The sequence below is a fragment of the Pleurodeles waltl genome, chromosome 4_2 (genome assembly GCF_031143425.1).
Source record: "Pleurodeles waltl isolate 20211129_DDA chromosome 4_2, aPleWal1.hap1.20221129, whole genome shotgun sequence".
Classification (NCBI taxonomy): domain Eukaryota; kingdom Metazoa; phylum Chordata; class Amphibia; order Caudata; family Salamandridae; genus Pleurodeles; species Pleurodeles waltl.
In genome coordinates, this window is record NC_090443.1 from 1,031,519,877 (window position 1) to 1,031,544,650 (window position 24,774).

General features: G+C 44.9%; 1 protein-coding gene across 2 annotated transcripts in view; it reads left to right on the top strand.

Annotated features, from left to right (window-relative positions):
- Positions 1 to 24,774, top strand: part of CLCF1 (cardiotrophin like cytokine factor 1) — a 760,236-nt gene that overhangs the window by 608,229 nt on the left and 127,233 nt on the right. The gene's annotated exons all lie outside the window — the stretch shown is intronic.

Here is a 24,774-nt window from a genome sequence, read left to right on the forward strand (position 1 = left end):
TGCATTGTTTATTTAGAATGAATCACCCAGCAACCAGTTCAGCCCTGGACAGGATGGCTCAAGGGCCAGATAAGGGACGACTCAACACAGATCTAAAGGACAGTGACAGTGAGAGATCCTCAGCACTGCCCTAAAACCCACAGTTGGGGAATACAAAGCCAGACTGATTTAATATCCTTTTAACATGTTTTAGATGTTTCTCCCTGTGTGTTTTGATTGGTCTTCTGGCACGAGATGGGCAACCTAATAGGAATGCTTCCAGAGAAAAACATATTTGAATAGTGGGTTGGCTAAATGCCTCCTCTGATAAGTGTTGTTTACTAGCACTCTGCAAAACTCATCCCCTCCCTCATGGTTCAAACGTTTGGGTTGGACAACAGATGATCCAATTCAAGATGTTTTGGTTTTTTATTTTATGCAGCAGCACACAGACAATCCAAGTAGCAACACCACACAAAGGATCCCCTCATGAGCCTCATGAATACATTTAGTTCACCCTCCTTGAATGTTAATGGCTTAAATAACAAGATTAAATGAGGGTCAGTTTTCAAAACCTCAAAAGACACACACCATACATAGTTCTTTTGCAAGAAACACACTTGCTGGCTAACAGATATGCAGAATTGATTCTTAATAGATACGTCAGTGTGTACATTATCAATTCCAGGGGCACAGCGATTCTTATTCATAAACACTTTCCAGTAGAAACCATACAGATTCAATGAGTTGTTATATGCAAACTCACCTAAAGATATCTAGTCAATCCAAACCTCTTGATGTTTAGTTATAGAACACCACAAATGCTTCTCTATATGCTCACCTGTCTGGGGGTGATAACTGGTGGATTTAAAGTTTACCATCCTGAGTTGTTTTAACAAAGAGCCCAAACAATAGCCATATATTATATTCCTCTATCTGTTATGATGATGATGGGTGTTTTGCGTGGCCTGATCAGAAACCGTGTAGCCCGTTTTACTGATGTGGGTAAATCATAGACACCACTGGGGCAATTTGAAAAATTACTTACAATCATCCATAGTACTGTGTTTCTCTAGGATTCTGGTAACTCAATAATGAAATCTATTGATTTGCAGGACAAACATATCTGTGTGGCATGGGTTCTTTTAACGACCTGTGGCTTTCTTAGTATAGATCTTACTTTGAGCACAAACTACACAGTTTTCTGATTAGGCCTCCACTGTCTTTCCTAAGTTAGGCCACCAAGACGTTGTGACTACCGCTTCCTGACTCATTCCTGCTCCAAGATGTCCTCTCCAAGGGAAGTCATAACAGATATGTAGGACGCTTTGCTGCAATTCCACCCTTCGTACAAATAGTCGACAGTCACTCACTCCCCTCTTTGATACAAACCAGCTTAAGGTCTAAATCGGAGAAAATCTTAGCAATCTCAAGTTGGTCTAATAAGATGGAAATGAGGGTAAGAAGATAGTTATTGCAGATGGTAACTCTGTTCAATTCTCAGTTCACTATTTGGTTCTGGGATTAGAAAGATTGAGGCCCCAGTAAGACATACAGAATTATGGATAAATCCTTTTGCTAGGTTTTCCTGCAAGATCTTCCTTAGGTGTCAGGGAGTATATCCTTCCATGTGAAATCGAGGCTCCTGGTTGAAGATCTGTGGTAAAATCTTATTCACAATGAGGTGATAAGATATTTTCTCTCGTAGGTGATCTCCATTGATAGTCATAAGCATTTGAATAGTTCCGCCCACGTGTAGATGTTTGCCTTGTTTCAGGAAGGCCTGTAGAAAAGCTTAAGAAGTAACATAATATGCAGCCTACGCAAACAGGCTACAGTGGTGTTATTCTTCAGATTGTGCTTAGAAAAGGGTTAAAAACACCCTTATAAATGTTTAATTTGAGGTACATGTTTACACCAGATCTCCAATCTCCTTCACAAACCCTTTTCTACCATTCTGGTATTGGGTGGACAACTCCATGATCCCCCGGGTCTCTAGCACAGTACCCGGGTACTGCCAAACTGCCTTTCCGGGGTCTCCACTGCAGCTGCTGCTGCCAACCCCTCAGACAGGTTTCTGCCCTCTTGTGGTCGAGGCAGCCCTGGCCCAGGAAGGCAGAACAAAGGATTTCTTCTGAGAGAGGGTGTTACACCCTCTCCCTTTGGAAATAGGTGTGAAGGGCTGGGGAGGAGTTGCCTCCCCCAGCCTCTGGAAATGCTTTGATGGGCACAGATTGTGCCCATCTCTGCATAAGCCAGTCTACACCGGTTCAGGGATCCCCCAGCCCTGCTCTGGCACGAAACTGGACAAAGGAAAGGGGAGTGACCACTCCCCTGACCTGCACCTCCCAGGGGAGGTGCCTAGAGCTCCTCCAGTGTGTCCCAGACCTCTGCCATCTTGGAAACAGAGGTGTTGGGGGCACACTGGACTGCTCTGAGTGGCCAGTGCCAGCAGTTGACGTCAGAGGCTCCTTCGGATAGGCTCTTACCTCTCTTGGTAGCCAATCCTCCTAACCTGGTAGCCAAACCTCCTTTTCTAGCTATTTAGGGTCTCTGCTTTGGGGAATTCTGCAGATAACGAATGCAAGAGCTCACCAGAATTCCTCTGCATCTCCCTCTTCACCTTCTACCAAAGGATCGACCGCTGACTGCTCAGGACGCCTGCAAAACCGCAACAAAGTAGCAAGACGACTACCAGCAACATTGTAGCGCCTAATCCTGCCAGCTTTCTCGACTGTTTCCAGGTGGTGCATGCTCTGGGGGTAGCCTGCCTTCACCCTGCACCAGGAGCTCTGAAGAAATCTCCTGTGGGTCAACGGAATCTTCCTCCTGCTAATGCAGGCACCAAAAGTCTGCAATACTGGTCCTCTGGGTCCCCTCTCATCCTGACAAGCGTGGTCCCTGGAACACAGCAACTCTGTCCAAGTGACTCCCACAGTCCAGTGACTCTTCAGTCCAAGTTTGGTGGAGGTAAGTCCTTGCCTCCCCACGCTAGACTGCATTGCTGTGTACCGCGTGGTTTGCAGCTGCTCCGGCTCCTGTGCACTCTTCCAGGATTTTCTTTGTGCACAGCCAAGCCTGGGTCCTCGGCACTCCTTCCTGCAGTGCACAACCTTCTGAGTTGTCCTCCGGCGTCGTAGGACTCCCTTTTGTGACTTTGCGTGGACTCCGGTTCACTTTTCTTCTAAGGGCCTTTTGGGGTACTTCTGCGGGTGCTGCCTGCTTCTGTGAGGGCTCCCTGAGTTGCTGGGCGCCCCCTCTGTCTCCTCCTCCAAGTGGCAACATCCTGGTCCCTCCTGGGCCACAGCAGCATCCAAAAACCTCTACTGCAACCCTTGAAGCTAGCAAGGCTTGTTTGTGGTCTTTCTGCGTGGGAACACCTCTGCAAGCTTCATCGTGACGTGGGACATTCATCCTCCAAAGGAGAAGTTCGTAGTCCTCTTCTTACTTGCAGAACTCCAAGCTTCTTCCAACTGGTGGCAGCTTCCTTGCACCTTCAGCTGGCATTTCCTGGGCTCCTGCCCGCTCCCGACACTGTCGCGACTATTGGACTTGGTCTCCTTGTCTTACAGGTAATCAGGTCCGGAAATCCACTGTTGTTTCATTGCTGGTGTTTGTTCTTCCTGTGATTACCGAATCGCAAATTGCAATACAGCCCCCATTCACACCTATGGATCTGTAGGCCCATATTTGAAATTTTTTGCATTTCCCAAATAGCGAATTCCTAACTGGAATTCGCAATTTTGGAAATGCAAAACCCCAGGGTGCTGGGGGCCTAAGGCCCCCTCTGGTGCACCCCATGAAGTTTTGGGGGACATGTAAGGCGCACACATGCCAAAGGGGCATGTGTGCGTTTTATGTCAATTTTAAAAATGCATTTTTAATACATTTTTAAAATTTGCACATGGTTACCACCAAGTTTGACTTGGTGGTAATTGCGATTCCTTAATGCCAAATTCGCATTAAGGAATTGCTTGATGCATGGGGTTTAGAAATCTCAAATAAGGATTCCTTATTTGCGATTTCTTATTTAGAGAATCGCAATTAGCGATTCTCTAAATGGGCTCGCAAATTTAAGGAATCGCTATGATAGCGGTTCCTTAAATTTGCGTTGTGAATGCCTTTCATAAATACTGAAAGGCATTTTTGCATTCGCAAACGGGCATTCGCACCGTTTGCGAATGCAAAAAGGCCTGATACATCTGGCCCTAAGCGAGCAGGAACTATACAATAAGCAGCTGCAAGGCAACTTGCTGCTGCCACTCAGATGCTTGAATTACACTGGATGTTATTCTACACCACATGAACATTAATTCACCAAAATGCCCAGGGTAGCAAAGTTATATCCTTTGGCCCTAGTAACATCACAGGAAGTGACATCATATGATATTTTACCCTGAATCTTCCCTGGAGGTGATGTCACTTCATCTTGAAACTGAAGACATCACTAAAGTTAAGAGCCTCAGAAGTGCACAATTGATATAACAACACAGTTGTTCTCACGGATGAATATCTAGTTTACATACGACGCATATTTTAAACATGGTGCTCATGAGAGAGGAAAACAGAACAACACTGGGGACCAACATGGTTTATACCACAAGCAGTCATAGTTTAAAGGCTCCCTTAGTGCATACCTCAAAAAGAAAATATATTTGTAAATTGCCAGAAAATATACAAAAAAGAGACTTGAAAAAATAGTGTCAATGCTTGTCTGTATTTATTCTTCTAGATCATATTTTGATTATAAATTATTAGCTTATTATTCCTCATCAGTAATTTTTTTTGATTATGACTACTTGTTATGTATGCTCAGCACAGCTCAAAGGTGACAATTCTGTTCCAGTGCCTCAGTGTACATGTATTTGCAATAAAGAAACTCAACAACAAGTTGTTTAAAAACATTATTTCTCCTGTATTAGATCTTTCATAGATTCACATGCTTGAATCATTCCCCAATGTCAAAGTGGGAGTCCCATGGTACCATAATGAAGCAGTATATGTATCACTATCATAGGCTATAAGGGCAATTAAAAGTCAGTTTAATAGCCTATCTATATCCTTGTAGGATACCTTATGTACTTACACCTTATACCCGGTCCAGGTATCCTCTATTAGTGTAGTGTAGGCAGTGTCTAGAAGCCAGGCTCTCTAGAGGTAGCTGTGGATGAGTAGCCAAGACTTCTCTAGGAGACATGCAAAGCTCATGCAGTACCACTGTAGTCACGCAGCTCTGACACACATGAATGAAAACACTCAGGGGGTCATTCTGAGTTTGGCGGGCGGTGGAGGCTGCCCGCCAAACTCAACCCGCCACCTGACCGCTGGTGTCACAAGGACACCGCCGGCCCTATTCCAAGTTCACTGCAGGGCCGGTGGACGAAAACAGTGTTTCCGCCCGCTGGCCCTGCAGTGAAGAGGGCCTTAACATTGACGCTGGCTCAGAATCGATCCGGCGCAAATGTGGCGGTGCAGCAGGTACAGCAGCACCCGTTCTGCATTTCACTGCCCGTAATTTGGGCAGTGAAATGCATGATGGGGCTGTGCATGGGGGCCCCCGGCATCCCCATTGCTTTTCCACAGTGGCTGGCGGAATGGGACTTGAAATCCGGAGGACAGCGCTGTCCTGGTGGATTACAACCACCAGGACCGCCAGGCTGGAAGCTGACTGCAGCCTGGCAGTGTCTGCGGTTTGACCGCGCCACTTCAGCCGGGTTCAGAATGTGGCAGATTGGACCACCACTACCGCAGTGGTCTGATAGCCACCCCGAGTCTGGCGGTCTCAAGACCGCCAGACTCAGAATGACCCCCTCAGTATTACAAAAACAACCAAAACACTAGATTGGCAACCCTCCAATAGGAGGTAAGTAAAACACTAGATATGTACCCTAGTAATCAGCAATAGGCATAGAAAGTGATAGAAAACAGTGCAAATGCAGATAGACAATAGTGACCCTAGGGGAAGCCCAAACCATATACTAAAAAAATTGAATGCGAACACAGGACCCCCACCTATGTAAGTGGAATGTGTAGAGGGGAGTGGGTGTACTATGAAACCCCAAAGGCAAGTACCGCAGTGCTCCCTAGAAACCCGGAGGAAAGGAGTAAGTTACTGAATTTTCCCCAAACCACCATAAAGAAAGAAAATGAAGAAAATGCAACACCCAGACAAGACTGCAAGAGACCAGTGGTGGATTCCTGAAGAGGAAGATCTGTGGAAGAAGGGGACCAACTCCAGAAGTCACAGAAGAGTCCAGGAGGATTAGGAGCCACTACCCGCCCAGCTGTGGATGCAGGAGTTGATCAACAGTAGGACGAAGATGGTCAGAAATGCAGCCCTGGAGCAGGTGAAGAGTTCCTGGAGGATGCAGTTGACATCCCACGCCGGATGGATGATTGCAGTCGGTTAGTGGTGTGGAAAAGCCACTAACAAGCCTTGGCAAAGGAAGAAGTCGTGGTGAAGCAAATGTAAAGCTGCTGGGGACCAGCAAGGTCCTGGAGGACCCAACCCAGGGGGGAATCCTACAGGAACCCTCAGCAAGGCATTTAGTCCAAAGGAGAAGAGGCAGCTCCCACAGGCGACCCACTGGACGAGGAACCAGGAGTCGCAGAGGAGCCCATGCAGCACTACTGGAGAAGGGTCCCACGCCGCAGGAGAAGCACAAAGAGGTTTTTGCGTCGCAGGAAGGAATGCTGGGGGCTAGAGCTACACAGAGCATGAAGATCCCTTGGAGGAGATGCAAACAGGCCTTGGCAGCTGCAAGAGACGTGGTGCACGGGGGTACTGTCCTGCATGGGAAGGCAAGGGCGTACCTCCACCAAAGTTGGACAACTGGCAGAGAGGGCTAAGATGACTACTCCGGACAGGGGAGTGACTCCTTCACTCCAAGGGAGATTCCTTCTTCCTTCTCGTGCAGACTGAAGACTTGCCGCCCTCAGAGGATGCACAGCCGGGGAAATGTTGTAGCTGGAAGGAGCAGTGGAAAAAATGTTGCAAGCAGAGTCTTCGTTGTGGATGCAGATTGTCGGTTCCTGGAGAGTCCAGTCGTGGTTCCAGTGGCTAGAAGTCGGAGTAGAGGTTGCAAAGGAGTCCTGCTGGAATCTTGCAAGCCGAATCTGAGGACCCTTTCAAGAGAGAGACCCTAAGTAGCCCTGAAAGGGGGGTTGGTCACCTAGCCAGGTGACCACCTATCAGGAGGGGGCTCTGATGTCACCTGCCTGATCTGTCCACTGGATTCAAGATGGCAGAACCCAGGGACCCTCTGGAGGTGCTCTGGGCACCACCCCTAGGGTGGTGATGGACAAGGGAGTGGTCATTTCCCTTTCCATTGTCCAGTTTTGTGCCAGAACAGGGACTGGAGGTTCCTAAACCGATGTAGACTGGTTTATGCAAGGATGGCACAAAATGTGCCCTTCAAATCCACCCCTTCCAAGCCATGTAACACCTATTTCCAAAGGGAGAGGGTGTTACCCCCCCTCTCCTAAAGGAAATCCTTTGTTCTGCCTTTCTGGGCTTGAGCTGTTCAAGCAGCAGGAGGGCAGAAACCTGTTGAGGGGTGGCAGCAGCTCTGGCTGCCTGGAAAACCACAGAAGGCTGATAGGAGCAATGCTGGGGGTCATCTAAGGAGCCCCCAGAGTGCATGGAATCATACTTCCAGTACTAGCAACAGTATTGAGGTATGATTCCGACATGTGCAATACAAAATATCCCTAGATTTGGAGTTACAATTATGTAGCTGGACATAGGTAGTGACATGCATAAAATGGCGTCCCCGCACTCAAGAAGTCCAGGAAAATGGAACTGGAGTTCATGGGGGCACCTCTACTAGTGCAGGGGTGCTCTCACACACAGGTACTTGCACCCTGCCCTCTGGGCTAGGAAGGCCTGCCATAGGGGTGACTTACAGTGACCTGGTGGAGTGACCTGTAGTGAAAAAGGGACGCAGGCTGCAATGGCAGGCCTGCAGAACACTTTGCATGGACTCCCAATGGGTGGCATAATACATGCTGCAACCCATGGGGATTCCGTGACACCCCAATGCCCTGGGTACCATATACTAGAGACTTACATGGGGGCACCAGTATGCCAAATGTGGGTTGGAAATAGTTCAAGTAACCATGTTTGAAGGTAGATAGCATAATCTCTGGGGTCCTGGTTAGCAGGATCCCAGCGAACACAGTCAAACACTCTGATAACAGGCAGAAAATGGGAGTAACCATGCCAAGAAAGAGGGTACTTTCCTACAACCCTCTTTAAAAAAGGCCCAAACTTGAACTATAACCAATCAGGTGACAGCACCCTCTAGAATACTCCCTACAGAGGCTGAGTCCCTCAGATTTTTTACCGCATGTTGTGTGAAGGGAGTTTTCCTGAGCTCTGCTCAGTTCTTCAGCTATTACTTCTTTTTGGATCATCCAAGATTATATTTCATGTTATTTTCTGTAACCCTGGCACTAATATGTCAGAGTATCAGAAAACAAGGTAAAGGACTACAAAATATGTCTAACCTTTTCCTAAAAAACTCTCACGTTCGGAGAGATGAGGCTATTATTGGGAATACAGAATCTTAAATCAGACACTCATGATGAGGAGAGTGCACATTTCTTTACCTCACAGGAGAGGTCAAAGGGAGAGGTTATGCCAAGGGTCCTCAGAAGACGCGCAGAAAAGCCATAAAAAGACTTACTATGACCCTTCATAATGCACTTTTCACAGGGAGAGAAAATTGAAAAAAAGACCCTCAACTCCCACTTTAACACTGACACTACATTGGCCTTATGTGCAATGGCCTCATCTATGACAGCCCTCATCTACGATGGCCTCATCTACGAAGGGTGTCATCTCTGAAGGGCCTCATCTATGATGGCCTGATCTATGATTGCCTGATCTATGACAGCCGCGTCTACGACGGCCTCATCTACAAAGGGCCTCATCTATGATGGCCTCGTCTGTGATGGCCTCGTCTAAGATGGCCTTGTCTACCATGGCCTTGTCTACGACGGTCGTCTATGGCGGCCTCATCTATGATGGTCGTCGACGACGTTTGTCTATCGTGGTTGTCGATGACTGTCATCTACAGTAGTCATCTATTGCGGTTGTCTACTGTGGTTGTCGATGATGGTCGTCTACAGTGGTCGTTGACAACGGTTTCATCAATGATGGTTGTCGTCGACGGCCTCAACAGTGATGGTCATCATCAACAGCCTCATAAATGATGGTCATCGATGATGGCCTCATCTATGATGGTCTTCGTCGAAGGCCTCATCTGTGATGGTCATCTACGACGGCCTCATCTATGATGGTCATCTACGATGGCCTCATCTATGATGGTCGTCTGTGATGGCCTCATCTATAATAGCCGTCTATGACGGCCTCATCTACAATGTCCGTCTACAACGGTTGTCTACGATGGCCTCATCTATGATAGTGGTTTCCGACAGCCTCATCTAGGATGGTCGTCTATGTCAACCTCATCTACAATGTTCGTCTGCGACAGTCGTCTACGAGGCCTCATCTATGATGGTCATATTCAACAGCCTCATCTATGCTGATCGTCTACGACAGCCTCATCTAAGATGTCCGTCTACTATGGTCGCCGACGGTGGCCTTTCTATGACGGTCACCTATGACAGCCTCATCTATGACGGTCACCTATGACAGCCTCATCTACGATGTTCATCTGCATCAGTTTTGTCTATGAGAGTTGTCTACGACAACGGCCTTGACTACAATGACCTAGTCTACGTAACCACGTCTGCGACTGCCTCATTCACGTCTGCATTGTTTACGATGGCCTCATCTATGATGACGGCCTTGTCTATGACTACATCCTCTACAACGGCCTTGTCTATGATGAAGGCCTCATCAACGACACAGGCTGTTGACAACAGCCTAGTCGTTTGCGTCTGCCTCGTCGACCTCAATGACAATACAAACGAAGATGAAAGCACGTAATCGTCAACAAGAACAAAACACACATAATCCAGGATAACTTAATGTCAAGATAAGCATGTCTACAACAGTCATAAATATATGGAGAGGCAATATGTTGAGCAGTTACACCACTTCACCTCCAACTTCAGAGCATGGGTCAAGTCCACACAGCTCTAGTGGTAGAGCTACAAGGCAAGTTACGACCACAACTGGTGGATTCCCCCACCAGATTAATTTTTTTGGTTTCCATATCCTTTGGGAGCGAGCAACCAAACACTTCCAACTTCCTAATAACAAACAAGCAATCTGTTTTGTTTTTCTTTATGATTTTAAATAGAAAAGCTGTAAGACCTATTCCAATTGTTGATATGTCCAGGAGGAATTACAATCATGGGAAACCATGTCACTCATAATCCTGCCTAACCAGCAAGGACACGTTCTCATCTATGTTCAGTGCTACTGTACGGGCTGCCAATTCACTGCAATACGGGGTAGGTATAACCACCAGATGTGGTCAGATGTGGCAACATACATAAAATGTCTGCATGAAGACAGAAAGGAAAGAAACTAAAAAAAATGCTGTGGGGGATGTCCTCATCAGACAACACAGATTGCACTAAAGATATAGCTTCAATAGGATTCCCACAAATGGCAGGGACAGTGGTCCTTGGACACCAATGTTGGTTCAAGGACACAACATTTATAATCTGAGGTTAAAATATATCTAATATTTTTACCTTACCATGCCGACGCTCTGTTTGGCAAGCACATCGACGATGCCTTGCAAGTAGTCCAGGCTGACTGACACCGCAAGATCTTTTGGCACATTACAGTTTCGAAAGAAACACTCTTTAGAGCACAGGTCTTCAAACTGTGGGGCGCGCCCCCCAGGGAGGGCTCAGCATCATTCCTGGGGTGTATGCACTGTACCTGAATGTTTCATCTTCCATTGTGTACTTTCTGATGTGGAAAGTATGTTTGTTTCCTTTCCTTTTTACACCCATTTCTAATGGAGCTCACTGATTGGAGAATACCAGCAGAGCAGCCAATCATGATCCTGCACCATGAGCTATGACATCACAGGACAGGAGGACTGAAGGAGACGGAAATGCTGCTTATATTAGCTTCATAAAGCTTCAGAATGCCCACTACTTTGCAGTTAGTGGCACTTCTTCACTGTTGTCTTTCAACTCCCGTTTGCTACAGTTTGGATCCTCTTCCTGCCTTTCACCTCGTGGGTGCTGCCCTTCGCCTCCTTGTTCCTGCTCTTCGCCTCTGGTTCCTGCCTTCACCTCCTGGGTCCTGCAAACGACATTGCTTCTTTCGTTCACAGCCTTGCTGGTTCCCAGGACGAAAGACAGAAATTTATTTCAGGGAAGTCTCAACAGATTTTGTAAAGGTTACACGTGCATTATTAGTTTAAGAGGGATAATGGCAGCTAAAGATGGGTTGCAAATCTGCATCATCCAAAGTATTTCATTGGCTTTGCTGCACAATATTTTAGTGATTATCAAGGCCCTGTTTTTCTCCTGTAATTTGTGAGCCAGTTTAAATTGCAAGGGGATCATCCAATGCCGTACTGGGCATCGGGCGCTCCCCTAGAATGGGGGAGGGGCGTTTTTGTAGCAGTGCAGCAGTTTTGAAAGCACTGCAGAGTTCCTTGTGTATCCAACAGCTTTCAGACAACAATAAAGGTGCCAATATATGGTGATTAAGGTACCTGCTGGAGAGAGATCCGAGTTTGATTTAATTGCAGTTTTGACTCATATACTGTAGCGCATAGGGTTAATATGCCTGCTGCAAAGTACATGTATATGCAGGTCACAGAGCAGTTTTTTATATGCAGTGGTCAGTGGGATACTGCTTTTGTCACAGAGCTCCTTTTGTTACTGTGCAGTTCATTCATAATCTAGCACAGTGAGCTATGAACTGCCATCAAAGAGCTGCATGCAAACTGCACGGTACAGGTTAGAAAGTAATGTTTTTCCCCTGTCTTTGATTATTCTAATTTTGCTTAAAAGGATTTGTTTGGGTAGAAATACATTTTTGATAGCCAAATCAACTCTAACCACTATGTTACAATCTGAATCCTGAGTTTGTGCTTTCCCCGAACAAGCACTGTTAAAAAATGCCTACCTGTATGGATGCCATGTGAATCCTACACCTTGTAGTCCGCTCTGTCAACATTTTCTATATAGTGATTTACACATGTATAGTTCATTGTTCCTGTATGTATGTGTGATGTGAAGTGCACCAGTCAGCTGATGAAAAGGTGAATCTCTTTCAACCATGGTAAATTCTTAAGCATACAGACAATCCCACTGAGGCTGTAAACCTTGTTGAAACCATGGGCCAGATGTATCATTATTCTAACTAGAGATTACCTAATTGCGATTCTCTGTGAATCACAATTAGGTAATCGCTCTTCTACTGTATGAAACTCCATGATTTTCATTTAGCATTTCTAATGGGTAGCAAATCTACCTACCTCATTAATATTAATTTTATGAGGTAGGTTGCAATTTGCAACCCATTAGGTAACGCAAAAATCACAAGGATGGTGGCCTGCTGGGGTCAGCAGACCACCATGTCTGTCATTGATTTTTAAATAAAGCATTCTTTTTAGGTCAAGAATTGCAGCGCGCCTTCGCTCCTTTTCTGACTTGTTGGTATGTATCTGGGCTTTTAACCACACCCACCTCACGTCCGTCACTATCACTCGTTTGTGGGCTTGCCCTTCAAATATCCTTTGATGACATTGGTAAATGCTTCACGTTTGTCCCTCCTTGGGGAGGTTTTGTTACCGCCTTGGCTATCGCCCCTGTTACATGGCTAATTGCACTTTTGCTAACAAGCTTGACTGCGAGCAAACTTCTTTTTCCTTTTGTGTCTCACCTTATCGCTGATGCTCATGACGGCGGTGCCGCTGCGAACCGGCTCGCTTATATGAAACTGTTTTACTTTTGATTTTCAAGTTATGTGGCAAGAAAAGTCCAGTTAGGAGTTTACAACGCTAATAACTCTAACTTGAGCAAATGCAAGACCAATTGCATTGCAAATGCTTGTTTTTAAATGCAGCCCGTTTTCCTTAAAGTAAAACAGTATACGTTTAAAAAAAGAAAAAATGTACGTTTCTTAAATTTTTTTAATGAGGTTCCCTTCTCATTTGGGAATGGGTTACCACCTACTGGAAGTAGGTCCTAAAATGCTAATGTTTTGCAACCGCATTTCGATCAAACCATTTTTGCGTATTGCGGTGATTCGGTATTAGGAAGGGACGTCCTGAACATGCCTCTTCCTAATATCGACTCAGTATGTTTTCGCAATTCAAAATTGCGATTTGGTAACATGTTACTGAATCAGAAATTGGAAATCATACATACCAAACATGCAGAATCGGGCCGTTTGCGACCGGTAAAATGCATGATACATATTGCTGCATGTCTCTAACATACCACTATGCCACTCCACTGTACCTGGCTCCACGCTGACACTCTATGCCACTCCACTCTGCTCCATAACCCTCTACTCTACGACTCTCCACACCACTGTCTACTACGTCACTAAATTTTAGCCATGTGGGTGCAGGCACTGGCCTTGTGCCACTTTTCACTAAAGATTTCCCATCAAAGCATTTCTGATGTGGTTGGCCATTGAGTATCTGTGTTGCTTTGTAATTTATTGATCTTTCTTGACCTTGCAGGCTACAATTCCTCAGGGTGAATGTTTGATTTTTACAGGATTTATTTTGTAAATTTTCTCATGTGGCGTATTAGTTACATACTTTGTACTGAGTCGCCTTTAAGTGACTTATGAGTTGAGGTTATGGGTGATGTTTATAATGGACACGGGGTGAGAGCTCTGGAGTTGGCACTCTGGGAAGTGCAAGTTTATCACAGTACCTGTCAGTGTCATAAAGGTATTCCGAATACATGCTCATCCAATTCTTGGCCTCACTGCAGAGCACACAGTGCATTAGTCGTTTGTGCCAAATGTAATTGTGATTCCATGTGCAAGTTATTTAAGACAATACAGAGCTGTTGAAATATTGACAACAATAACTAGGTGAAAGTTATAGAAACCTCAGTGCTTACAGGAGAGTGCATGAAGTCAAGGAGCAGCATGGAAGTGCATGCAGGAGAGATCAATGAGAGGGTGCTGAAGTGGAAAAAGGTGAGAGTTGAGGTATGCAGATGGAGAATGTTAGAAAGATGGGGGTACGGAAGAGGAAAATGTCTAAAAGGGTGAGTCAATGCCGAGGAAAGTGGTGTGAAGGCAAGAACATGAGTGACCGAGACACTCACAAGGCAACTAGAACTTAGTAATGTTTTATTAATTCGCTTATTATCAGAATTTAGACATTTTAGGTTCTAAATATTCCGTTGAGATTTTGGTATAAATAATTAGCTAGATACTGTTATTTTTTTTAATTGCTTGCTATATCCTGATGCAGTACCACGAATCTCACAGAGGCTCCAAAATACTGGGCATGCCTTGGGCTTTTGTTTTGCACCACACATGAGATGAGGAGGTGTTGAAGGGGAGTAAAACACTGCCCATTGTGCTATTTCTACCGGAGCCTTCTTGGACTGGATGTCCAGGGACACCCTTGCACCCACCACAGCCCACTTGATATTCAGCAGGCAAAGCAATCACACACCTTCTTGTGGTGTAAATTAAACTCTGCCAATGTAGGACAGATATGTTTTTAAACTCTTCAGATCCACCAACGAAGTGTGTGACGGCCATCTGTCTGTTCCTGTTTTCTAGACAGCCAGTGCTTAAGAATCCTGTCTGAAACCACTTTGGTGCTTTCAGTTGCCAGGATTCAAAATATTCACTCACATTCCATATCTTATTGGCATTGAGGGATACAAACTCATAACATATCATCACATATTTTATTTGCCTGTTGGTCCAGGCAGCAGATAATTTCTAGGCATGTTGTTCACTCCCTTATCCATCACTAAGATTGTGATTTTGGGGGAGGGTTCTTTTATTATGTCTCACACTAGACATATTGAGAACATACAAGTATCATTCCTTAAAATTGTTTTCTTCATTGCAAGGGAAAAGAAACACTTGAACGCTAGACAGAAGACTTCTATTCGAGTAGCGGGACCATCTATTAGACTAGCAGGACCATTAGCAGGAGTATGCATTTTTTTGAGTGATGAATGAGGGACAATGCTTACATTCCTCCTTTCTAACCTTTTAAAAAATGAGTTGTGCAGCCTTGTTAGTGGTATCTGCGTGGACATTCTGCCGCAGTGTCAGGAGCACCCAGGTATATCTTGGTTCAGCTGGAATAACTGTTTATACACTGAACTATGCTTTTATCCATATTTTGTATATAATATGAAGACATTTTTAGAAGACTTGTTTTTGAAACTGCAAAGTTTTTAAACCTATTCAACCTAATACAGCTGTACAATTTCAACTGTGTGTTTGAAAACAGCAAATGCTTGCTTTTATTAACATACCAGTTCCCAATATTGTATCTTAGGTCGCACACACTTTTGACATGGATCGTTTCCTCCTGCCAAAAGATGGTAGGGTTCTCAAATGAAAGGCTGAAACAGATGGCGAAAGAAAAGCTGCAAAAATGAGGAAGTATAATGCCTCACACTTGGACTTCGGTTTCACCTGCATCATTGTCACTGAAGAAATTAGGCCATACTGTGTGATTTGTGGTGTCACCTTAACTAATGACAGTTTGAAACCAACCAAATTAAGGTGTCACTTGGACACGAAACATGGGTCTTTAACAGGAAAAGAAGAGACTTTTTTTGTCAGGAAGTTGCACGAGATGACTCAACAGAAAGACACAGTGAAAAATGTGGCATTCACCCCAGCAAATGCCTTGAACACTTTATGCAAAGTGGCATACCACATAGCCAAAAACAAAAAACCATTTACAGATGGAGATAAAGTGATTTTAACAGCAGTTCTTGATGTGGCTAAGACAATGGTTGGTGAAAAAGCAGTAAAGAAGCTAAAAACGATATATATCTCAGATACAACAGTTTGCTGCCTCATCTCTGACATGTCCGAAGACATCCATGGGCAACTCATAACCCAGTTGAAATCGAGTTGGTTTGCTTTGCAGTTGGATGAAGCGAGTGACTTGTCAAAGGAAGCCCATTTAATTGCGTATGTCCGATATTGTTATGAAACTACAATCCTGGAAGATTTTTTATTCTGAAGCCTAATCAATGAGTGACCAACAGCATCCGAACTGTTTGACATTGTCAATGACTTTCTTGGTCTCCATAGCTTAAAGTGGGAAAACTGCATTGGGATTTGTACAGATGGTGCTCCTTCCATGTGTGGTGCTAGGGCTGGCCTAAAAGCTAAAGTGCTGAAAGTGGCTCCACATATTCTGTGAACACAGTGTATGATACACCGGGAAGCCCTCGCTGGTCGAAACATGGACAGTGGACTTGAAGATGTGCTGAATTCTTCAGTGAAAATTGAAATTTTATTAAGTTCCACCCCACAAGAGTGCGCCTTTTTGCCATTTTATGTGCAGAAATGGGAGCTGACCATGATGGCTTGCTGCTTCACACAGAAGTCCGATGGTTAGCCCAGGGGAAAATATTGAATCACATTTTTGAATTACAGAATGAAGTTTGCCAATTTTTTCTAGATTTGGACCCCTGCAAAGCAGAACAACTATGTAATCCCCGGTGGCTTGTGATTTTAGCATATCTTGATGACATCTTTGAGAAATTAAGGGGGTGATTCTAACCCTGGCGGGCGGTGGAGGCCGCCCGCCAGAGTTCCCCCCTCCAGAATACCGCACCGCGGTCAGAAGACCGCTGCGGTTATTCTGGGTTTCCCACTGGGCTGGCGGGCGACCGCCAAAAGGCCGCCCGCCAGCCCAGTGGGAAACACCCTTCCCACGAGGAAGCCGGCTCCGAATGGAGCCGGCGGAGTGGGAAGGTGCGACGGGTGCAGTTGCACCCGTCGTGAATTTCAGTGTCTGCAAAGCAGACACTGAAATTCTTTGTGGGGCCCTCTTACGGGGGCCCCTGCAGTGCCCATGCCATTGGCATGGGCACTGCAGGGGCCCCCAGGGGCCCCACGACACCCCATACCGCCATCCTGTTCCTGGCGAGCGAACCGCCAGGAACAGGATGGCGGTATGGGGTGTCTGAATCCCCATGGCGGCGCAGCAAGCTGCGCCGCCATGGAGGATTCATGTGGGCAGCGGAAAACCGGCGGGAGACCGCCGGTTTTCCTCTTCTGACCGCGGCCAAACCACTGCGGTCAGAATGCCCTGCGGGGCACCGCCAGCTTGTTGGCGGTGCTCCCGCCGACCCTGGCCCCGGCGGTCGACCGCCAGGGTCAGAATGACCCCCTAAATTCTTTGAATCTTTCTTTGCAAGGACCTGAAATCACTTCTTTTACAATGAATACAAAAATATCTGCATTGAAGAAAAAGCTAGAGTTACGGAGAAGAAGAATTGAAGCTGGCCTCTACGAGCAATTCCCATGCCTACAACTGCTCTTGAGGAAACTGAATATGACATTTCAAGCGTTGCTGAGTTAATTAAAAACCAGCAAGCCCCTCACAGAGAAAACTAGGGCAAACTCAACTAGGGCAGTTTCCACATCAACTACTTTGTTTGCGGAAGTGCCTCTGGAGAAGATATGTTGCGCTGCGACTTGGAAAGGTGTGCATATAATTAATGCAGTATTATTACCTGGAATCAGCAAAGCGCAGTGATGCAGCGGTGGGACAGGTTTACTACACCACTTATTTCAATAAGGGCAGCCTCTTTTGGTTCCATGTGTTTATGTATTAATGCAAATTTTAATGTATGATGTGTGTATATATATCTATATATCTATATATCTATACATATATATATATATATATATATATATATATATATATATATATATATATAAATGTATTAAATTGCTTATGAATGCTATGTATATATTTTCTACCCACCATCTGCTATTTGTGCTAATACTATAAGATATACAAATACAGTAACTGTTTGCTATTCTGATTCAAGCATGTGAATCTATGAAAAGATCCAATACTGGATCCAATACTGGAGAAGAAAATAAGTTACTTACCTGTAACTGCAGTTCTCCAGTATTGGTATCTTCCGTAGATTCACATGCGACCCACCCTCCTCCCCGGAGAGGCTCCCCCTTAGTTTGGGTTTATTTATTCCAACTTGTGCTTGAAAATCTGAGGGACACGGCCTCTCCGGGGAGTATTCTAGAGGGTGTTGTTGCCTGATTGGTTATAGTTCTAGTGTGGTCCTTTTTTAAATAGGACATAGATAAGCTATTAAACTGACTTTTCATTGCCGTTATAGCCTATGATAGTGACATATTTACTGCTTTAATATGGTACCGTGGGACTCCCACTTCGACGACGGGTAACGATTCAAGCATGTGAATTCATGAAAGATACCAATACTGGAGAACTGCAGTTACAGGTAAGTAACTTATTTTCTTTTTGTTTTGCTTACTTCATTTTTTTAATGTATTCAGACAGAGCGTCATGCTTCTGTCTGATTGGCTAACCTTCTCAATATAACCTAGAAGACCCAACTTCTGCCCCAAATCTCAGGCTCCCATGAACTGGCCTCCACAGTTTACATGCTTTTAGTGTTCTCCTTCTGTCTTTGTCCCAGACCTTTTGCCTTGTGCTAAGCAACCTCACCTGCTTTGTGCCTGAGTCATGACATCCAGTGTAGCCTTAGTACAGCATATAATGTCAACAAATTACCTGATATCATTGGAGACCTTCTTTCCTTTTATTAAAAATAACTGATCTTTGTCAGCTAACTTTGTTATTTTGTGGGTTCATTCAGTCTACTGGCTCATATTCAAGTCCATAAGTTAGCATCACCAAGATTCACAAATGAATTAGGTCCATCGTTTCCATGCGGCTGTGGGTGTGTATTAGGATTTAGTAGTTTAATAGTGCAAGATAATTTCACTGATTTTGAAAATTGAAACTTCATTTGTCCTTTGTTATAAAAGTTGTCTGTGAAATATTCCCTTTACGTGGTTTTTAAATTCCTTGTGCTGGCCTAAGGTTCTTGGAAGTTATGCAATGAATCCATTTGTTAGATGGTGGATTGCTAAGGAGTGTATAAGTTCATTCATTGTCACTACTGTTAATCAATACCTTTGAGCATGTCTTCAGAGAACTCACTAAATACTTGAGTCTAGTCTGTCTTTGTACTAAATTATGTACTTTGAGATCAAATCACAGGAAATCAATATTACAGACATTCCCCTTCCTTTCCAACACTTCTGCTTAAATTTGTACTAAACAATCACCACACTGTCAGAAAATAGTTCATGAATTTAACGTTTGCAAATGTTTATGTTCCTTTTAATATGAAGATCTATCCTTTTAAACATTGCCTGTTGATCGCAGTTCTTTAGTTGGATTTAGGGAGTTCAAATCTAATTTATCGTTTTCTTTTTTTCTGATACAGACAACATTGTTTCACAATTAAGAAGCAATACATCAGGTGAATTCATAACATGTAATAGATTTTAGTGAGATCTATAAAAACTACATTGTACCGAACTGGGCAGATATATTAATGTTAGATTGAAGTGGGAAGATAAGCTGGTGGTGCAATGGTAATCAGTGAATGTTAGCATGTGTTATAGCTGGAACAAAGTTATAATATCATGAAGAATTCATCAAGTCTCTGGAGTTGTTTCAATTCCACAACAGCTTGCATGCTGTCCTACACCAGACAGCAAGCTTAGAAACCTCTTCATATATTCATTTGGTGCGGTCAGAAGGTCCCTTCATTTGGATGATTAAGGAAGGTGGGATGGGTACCTGATCCCATCAGCTCTTATGAATGGTGAAGTTGGTATATGGTGGGGTGGCAGCCATCACCCTCCTGCTTGAGGATGGATATCTGGTCCCATCAGCTCTTATGAATGATGAAGTTGGTATATGTTGGGGCATCAGCCAAACGTTCTGAAGTCTGTCGATGGTTGGATGAGAACGTGGGGGGAGGGGCTTCATCTCTTTTGAATGATGAAGTAGGTATGTGGTAGGGTAGGAGTCTTCAGCCCTCCTGCCTAAGAATGATGGGATGTTGTGCTGTGTTATGATCAGTGGTAGCGAGAAGCTGGATGCTGGTAAGGGGTTGAAGGCCCCGTCATCTCTGATTAGGCCTGTCATACTGTTTACTTCAGAGTCGGGTTCTCTTCTTTCTCAGCTGGAATCCGATAGCAGCGGTTACATTCTCGGCACTTCCCCACGCCTTTCTGGACACATGAAGCCTGCCGAAAATGGTACCGAATGTAAAGAAACTGATTATTACGTGATGGAGGTATGAGAGGCCCTCTGAGTGAGTCGCATAGGCCTCTTCTTCCTGAGAAAGAATACACTTCCAGCGTGCTGCTGTTGTCTGTAGTGAGAGAGAAGGGAGAGGAAAGTGGGGTACAGGGAGGCTAGGGTAAGACAAGGGGCGTAAAAAAGAAGCAATAGGAAAAGTAAAGGAACGGAGCGTCGGAAAAAAGTGAGGGGCAAGACGGAGATACCTAAAAAGAGGATTTAAGAGAAAGGGAGGAGATTAGAGTGAATGAAAAGGAGGAAGGGTCGGGAATTAAACGAGGTGGTGAAGGAAAGAGATAAAAACGGTAATAGAGCTCAAAAGAGAAAGATAACTGGGGGGTCAGAGACAGCCCATGGTACAGCGAGCCCACAGTAGTAGGACAGCACTGCGAATCACCCGAGTCTGAGCGTGTTGGAAATTGTTGACTGAAGGACCATGGAGCCACTTGGCTCTCTTCCTTCCATATTCTCTACACCTGATAGATTGCAAGCGTCAGACTCACTTTAGATGCTCAAGAAAGATCAAAATTAATGTATTGAGTTTGATAGAATGATAGAGCTCGTCATACAGTAGCACGAAAATGGCGGTTGTGAGGTCAAGTGGTGCTGCACCCACATCAAAGGGTACGGACGATGTCTGCAGAAAGAGGAAACCCCCGCAGTGCAATTCAGAGACCCTAAGGTATACACTATACAGTGATGTTGCCCTTATGTACTGCATGCCTACTGTAAATGACTGAACCTAAGCCCAGTGATGCACAGCTTGCCTACCATAAAAGATTGAAAGCAAAGCCCTAAAAAGCATGGTTCGAAGCGATATAGTCAATACGTGCCATGTTTCTGATATGCTGTCCGAGAGTCCGGAGGTGCATGAACTTTAGTCAGGCTAAGGGACAGAGCCCGCGGAAATGCCACCCACACTGCCTGCAAGCCTATTGTGCTGGCACAGAGGATTCCAGGTACAGGATCTTCAGTGATGGTCTAAGGCAGAGCAGCGAAGATGTAACCCATAATGGCTGCAAGCCTACTGTGCTGACACCGGATTCCATGTACAGGATCTTCAGTGATGGTCTAAGGCAGAGCCTATAGAGATGTAACCCATACTGGCTGCAAGCTTACTGTGCTGTCACCGAGGATTCCATGTACAGGATCTTCAGTGATGGTATAAGGCAGAGCCTACGGAGATGTAACTCATACTGGCTGTAAGCCTACAATGCTGGGACCGAGGCTCCTCAGTACAGGATCTTCGGTGAGGCTAAGGGCAGAGCCTGTAGAAATGCCACCCATACTTGCTGTGTGCCTTCTGTACTGGGACCGGGGCTCCTCAGTACAAGATCTTCTGTGAGGTTAAGGGGCAGAGCCTGAAAAGATGTCACTCGCACTGGCGGTATGCCTACTGTGCTAGCACTGAGGCTCATCAGCACATGCCCTTCGGTGATGTTAAGGATCAGAGCCTACAGAGCTGTCACTCATACTAGCTGCATGCCTACTATGCTGGGAACAGGGCTCCTCACTACAGGATCTTCGGTAATGGTGTGAGGCAGAGACTGTAGAGATGTCACCAATACTGGCTGTATGTCTTCTGTGCTAGCACTGAGGCTCATCAGCACAGGACTTTCAGTGATGTTAAGGGACAGAGCCCGCAGATATATCACGCATACTGGCTGCATGTCTACTGTGCTGTGTGGACGTCAAGGTAATGTGGTAGAGGATCTTCTGTAATGCTAAGGGGCAAAGCCTACAGAGCTTTCACCCACATTGGCTGTATGCCTTCTGTGCTCTGCTGCCCCCAAAGGTTTCATGATCTTTACTGATGCTAAGAGACAGAGCCTGCAGAGATTAACGCATACTCGGTGCCTGATGTGCTGATCTTCCTTGACACTAAAGGACATGTCCCTCGGAGATGTCACCCATATTAGTTGTATGCCTACTCTGCTGCATGACCTTCAGTGATGCTAATGTGCAGTCTGACAAGATGTTATCGAGGCTTACTGAACACCTCTCAAAATCCAGGCTTCTTATAATGCACTGAAGACTCGTAGGCCTCCAAGTTGTGAGCAGAGGCCAGAAAAGGACCGAAAACTGTAAAAGGGAGAAAACATCACCTGTGAAAGGTCATGTTATCAAAAATGTTCTTGATGGTTACACGTAGCCTATGCGACAGCCTCGAGGACTTGCCGCCTATAGTTTAAGTCTACTGGAAGTCACGATAAACTGGTACCAAAATCCTTGCTTTACTGCCGTGCTGGTGGCACCGAGAGGCTGAAGAACAGAGCCTGCGAACATGTTGTCTGTACCTGATGTACATGTACTCGGAAGGGCTGGCACTGAGGGGCAAGGCATTCAGAGATGTTTTCTATAGTTGACGAACACCTGTCTTAAGCCTTTTTTGTCTGATGCCTTTGTGTGAAGAGGCTTCAGATATGCCCCCCGATGTGAACTACTATTACTGGGATACTCCAGTGCAAAGCATGTAGTGATGGCACCCATACTGGCAAAGCTGTGTGAATACTGTACCGGCAGCCGAGGCCTTGGGTGCTAGGGAGTCCTGTCACTCTATGGCACTGCAGAGATGCCACCCGCTTTTGCTCTGCATCAGCACTGAAGTATTGCACTGAGGCTGGAGAGCTACTATGATCTCAAGTGCTGTCACTGAGACAATTTGGTGCAAAGTCTGTAGTCATTGCACCCATACTTGCTGGCTAGCACCCCGACATTGAGAGGCAGAACCTGCAGAGGTGTTCCTGTGAAGTGCCAGAACAGAGACCCTCCAACCAGAGCCTTCATTCCTGGCAGCTGGCCTTATGGAGGTTTTGTTGGTATTGCTTGTCCATGTAATCCACGTACACCAAATAACTAAGGATTCCATTTTGAATGCAGCAAAAAAGGAAGATCTTCAGGAAATCTCTGAGGGCTAGCAACATCGAAAAGAGACTAAGCAGCTGATTAGAAGGAATCTAAACTGAAGATCCGGATAATTATGAAAACGACCATAGCAAAGGAAGACTTTTAGGGTTTCTGAAAACTAGGTAGCTGATGGCTTTTTAGAAAAGCCGTGCACCCTGGATCCACAAGTTTCTGAAAACAACTGTGAAAATTGTGTTAGACAAAACTATGTGAGCGCAGGTGAGATCTGCTCTTTGGAATATCGGACAAGTTTGATGCAAGACTTTGCTGAAAGGATGTTTAGTGCTAATCACATAGAAAAAAAAGAATAAGCAGCTTCAACACAGTCGAGCATCAGGACCTGAAGGAATCTCAGCAACGATATGTACAGTAGACCCTTAATTTGGGCTGATTTTGTTTGCCCATACTTTAACCATATAGCCATCTCCGGTCCCCATCCTAAGAGGTAGACAGATTTTCTCATACCCCCATCTTTAAATAAGGACATTCAAAAGATCCATCAGTTTATCACCTACCTTTCCACTGGATGGGTCATCTAAACGTTTGGCTAGAATCCTATTTAGAAAGTTAGAAGAATGGGCAAGTGAGAAATAGCTGATTGTAAATTTAAAGTTGTTGTAAAGTTAAAAACTTGATCATGTGATTAAAATCCAGTTTTGAGCCCACACCACTGGAGGATTAATTTCTCCTGTAAATGAAAGGCCCAGAAAGTCTCCAGTTTTAATATTTTGGGCTCTATCACTGAAAGAAAGAGCATGAACTGAATATATTTAGTAAGTGTGTGGATGCTGCTCCATGTACGGCTAATATAGTTCTGTCCCGTACTGTGACTGGGTCTGTGAGGGTCGTAGGTATGAATAGGAGAGCCCCTCCCTTGCATCTCCAAATCAAAAGAGGCAGTGTTGAAGCTGCTCTTTGTTCTACCAACAGTACCTGGCCATTCCCAGTTATCCAGTATTGGATTTTTCATAGATTCACATGCTTGAATCATTCCCCGTCGTCGAAGTGGGAGACCCACGGTACTTTAGGAAAGCAGTTTGTGGAAATTATCATAGGGTGTAATGTCAGTGGTCCTTCAAACCTATAGCCTATATATGTCCTTTTGAAAAAAGAACCAAACTACCTATAACCAATCAGATGACAGCATCCGCTCAAATACTCCCAAGAGATGCTCTTTCCCTCAGATTTTCTACCGAACGTTGTGTGAAGGGAGTCTCCCTGAGCTCTGTTCAGTGTTTTTCCTCTGAAAACTATTTTTTCTTAAAAAAATGTCTCATACTTCCGAAAAATGCCTTTTTCGTCCTTGTATATCCTGTGGCAGAAAAAGGCTACACGTTGATGATCCTTATAAGGACTGTTTGTACTGCCTATATCCCACACACCAGGTGAAGGATTGCATAATTTGTTGCACCTTCTCTGCTAAGACTCTAAGGGACAGAGAAGTCAGACTTCTACTATGGCTTCAAGCAAAATCCGTAACTTCAGGTGAGGAAGACCCCAGAAAAGGTCAAGATCATCTGCCCAGGAGCGTTCTGAGGAGAGCAAAAAAATCACATAAATCCCATCATAAAGCCTCTTCTAGGGATAAAAATCTTTCAGGGTCAGCCTC